General features: G+C 51.8%; 1 long non-coding RNA gene across 1 annotated transcript; it reads left to right on the top strand.

The window, feature by feature from the left end:
• Positions 1-333: 333 nt before the first annotated feature.
• On the top strand, positions 334-2,893 carry LOC119975852. Its single transcript, XR_005462810.1, has 2 exons — positions 334-651; positions 2,253-2,893. It is a non-coding gene; the product is annotated as an uncharacterized LOC119975852 (long non-coding RNA).
• The last annotated feature ends 547 nt before the right edge of the window (positions 2,894-3,440 follow it).

The following is a 3,440-nucleotide window of genomic DNA, read 5'->3' as shown; positions in this document are numbered from 1 at the left end:
TCCTCCCCTCCAATCACAGTCTGACTTTCTCCCGGACACTCACCGCCTTCCCCTCCAATTACAGTCTGCCTTTCAGCTGCCCCGCCCCCTCCGTGATGCTCACCCCATCCCCTCCAATCACAGTGTGAATTTTCTTCCTCCCCGCCCCCTTCGTGATGCTCACCACTTCCCCTCCAATCACTATCTGACCTTCCCTCTGCCCCGCCCCCTCCGTGACGCTCCACTTCAGTCACAGTCTGCCTTACCCCTGCTCCTCCTCCTCGGTGACGCTCACACCCTTCCCCTCCAATCACAGTCTGACCTTCTCCCTCCCCGCCCCCGCCGCGACGCTCCCCTCCCCCTGCCCGCCAACCGCCGTCTGCCTGCCCCCCTCCCCCTTTTCCTCCAGTCGCTCGCGCGTTTTCTTCCAGTTGAGGTTTGAACGCCAACATCGGGGCACCGCCCCTTCGCCGACCCACCAATCAGCGCCCGCGTCCTGGCCCCGCCCCCGCTCTGATGACGCTGCTGTCATGGAGGTTCTCAGGGAGGTCACCACGTGGCTGCTGGGTGTGTCAGTCTGTGGTGCCCTGGCCCTGCTGGTGCCACCTGGGTACCGGCCTGGCATTGCCAAGGTGCCCCGGTAACACTGCCAGCTGGCATGGACACGGCCAGGTTGGTGATGCCAAGCTGGCATTTTCTGCACCGGTATGATCCGGCCGGGGTTGCCCGGCGTGGGGGCCGCCGGCCCACATTGCGTCCGAGGGGGAGGGGGGGGGGGGGTCAGGGATCTGGATGCCAGGCCGGATTCTCTGGCAGCCTCCACCCCGGTGACTGGAAATTCCCGCCCGAGGTCAGTTTGCCGCCCATGGTGATCCTGCGGCGGGCGGGAAGAATCCATGTGCCCTGTGGCTGGATTCCCTGTTTGAAAAACGGCCATTATGAAAACTGTGGCCTTTTACGCCCGAAAAACTGCCGGCAAAAGGCCTCAGATTCACAGTCTTGCAGGCAGCTGTCGTGGAGCTCGCACTTCCAGCTCAGAGGCGGCCGCCATGCTCCATGCGGGTTTCTTCCGCGTGTTCCGCTTTCGTCCCACAGTCCAAAGATATGCAGGTTAGGTGGATTGGCCATGGTCAGTGTGTGGGTTCATGGGGAAAGGGTGGGGGAGTGGGCCGAGGTAGGGTGGTCTTTCGGAGAGTCGGTGCAGACCCGATGGGCCGAATTGCCTCCTGCACTATGGGGAGAAGTGCGAAGTGATTCATTTTGGTAGATGATTGTGGTGAGACAATTTGAATAAAGGGTCCAACTCTAATTGGGGTTAGAGCAGAGATGAGGGACCCGGGGGTGTATATGTGGATAAATCATTGAAGGTGGCAGGTCAGACTGAGAGCGGGGTTAATAAAGCATACGTCCTAGACTTTATTCATAGGAGCATAGAATTTATGTTAAAATTGAATATAACACTCGTTCGATCTCAATTGGAGTATTGCGTCCAGTTCTGGGTGTCACACTTCAGGAAAGATGTGAGTGCAGAAAAGATTCACCGGAAGGATCCAGGGATGAGAAACTTCCATCCCATGGATCAATTGGAGAAGATGGAACCATTTTCCTTCGAGATGAAAAGGTCGAGAGATTTGATTGAGATATTCAGAATCATGAGGGTTCTGGTCAGAGTAGATAGAAGAACTATTACCCTCGGTGGAAAGAGAGTTGTGTGATTGCTGAATTTGCTTCCAAGTCATTGTTTAAAGTACAGTGTGTAGCACTGTTGCTCCACAATGCCAGGGTCCCAGGTTCGATTCCGGGCTTGGGTCACTGTCCGTGCGGAGTCTGCACATCCTCCCTGTGTGTGCGTGGATTTCCCCTGGGTGCTCCGGTTTCCTCCCACAAGTCCCGAAAGACGTGCTGTTAGGTGAATTGGACATTCTGAATTCTCCCTCCGTGACCCGAACAGGCGCTGGAATGTGGCGACGGTGGGGGGGGGGGGGGGGGGCTTTTTACAGTAACCATTTCAGCGTTAATGTTTAGCACAGGGCTAAATCGCTGGCTTTGAAAGCAGACCAAGCAAGCCAGCAGCATGGTTCGATTCCCGTAACAGCCTCCCCGAACAGGCGCCGGAATGTAGCGACTAGGGGCTTTTCACAGTAACTTCATTTGAAGCCTACTCATGACAATAAGCGATTTTCATTTCATGTAAGCCTACTTGTGACAGTAAAGATTATTATAATATGACAAATTTCTTCACTGACTGGTGGTCATTGTATTTTTTTATGCAGGACCGGACGTAGCCCTGTTATTTGTTCCAAACGAAGCATCTTTGAGTGTCTGCGGATCACAGAAGCTCAAACACCTGGTGAACTGACCTGTTCCTCTTCAAAATGGTTTGGTCAGATCTTTTGTACAATCCCAAGAGAGCAGATGGGGCCTTAACTTAACAGCTTTCATCGTAATGCAGAGCCAAGAATGGAGCACAAGGGTGAAAATGTAAAAACCGAGGCATTGCTTATTGGCAACCGATGTAAATCTGTGAGCAGAGAGGGATGGGTGGATGGGACTTGTTAGGAGTATCGGCATAGGCAATAGAGTTTTGGATGGCCTCCAAGTTTACGGAATGTGGAAAATGAAAGACTAGCCAGGAGTCCCTTACAATTGTCACGTTTAGAGGTTACAAAGGCAGGGCCAGGGAGAAAGACCGGGGATCACAGTGTCCTCCTGCTTCCAGGTCCCTTATTCCCCCCACCCCCCCATCTATACTCTAACTCTTGTTCTCAATCATGCATGATACTTTTTCCCCTTAGAATATTCACCCAATCCTAGAAAACTTCCAGTAAAACTATAATGCTCATTGTTGGCATTTGGTGACAGATTTTGTCCAATATATATGCAGCATGTGCCATTAAAACCAGTAACAATGTGATGCAGTGTTGGCTTGAGTGTATCTTATAGGTGATCCCACCAGACTATTAAACAGAGAGGCCAAATTCTACTTTAACAATAAATAATAATAATCGTTATTGTCACAAGTAGGCTGACATTAACACTGTAATGAAGTTACTGTGAAAAGCCCCTAGTCGCCACATTCCGGCGCCTGTTCGGGTACACAGAGGGAGAATTCAGAATGTCCAATTCACCTAACAGCACGTCTTTCGGGACTTATGGGAGGAAACCGGAGCACCCGGAGGAAACCCGCGCAGACACAGGGAGAACGTGCAGACTCCGCACAGACAGTGACACAAGCCGGGAATCGAACCTGGTCCCCGGAGCTGTGAAACAACAGTGCTAACCACTGTGCTACCTTGCCGCCCAACATGGTGCAATATTGTTGATTTGACAGCCAGGTACATTCTAGTTATTTAAAACACTACAGACCATCAAACTGATTTTGGTGACTGCCTCAGCCCTTGTTAACATGTTTTTGACATTGCACCACTTGAACAATGACCCAAAATTCATATTTAGGAGAA

The sequence above is a fragment of the Scyliorhinus canicula genome, chromosome 13 (genome assembly GCF_902713615.1).
Source record: "Scyliorhinus canicula chromosome 13, sScyCan1.1, whole genome shotgun sequence".
NCBI lineage: Eukaryota > Metazoa > Chordata > Chondrichthyes > Carcharhiniformes > Scyliorhinidae > Scyliorhinus > Scyliorhinus canicula.
The sequence above is the reverse complement of the archived record's forward strand: the minus strand, read 5'-3'. Positions and strand labels throughout refer to the sequence as shown.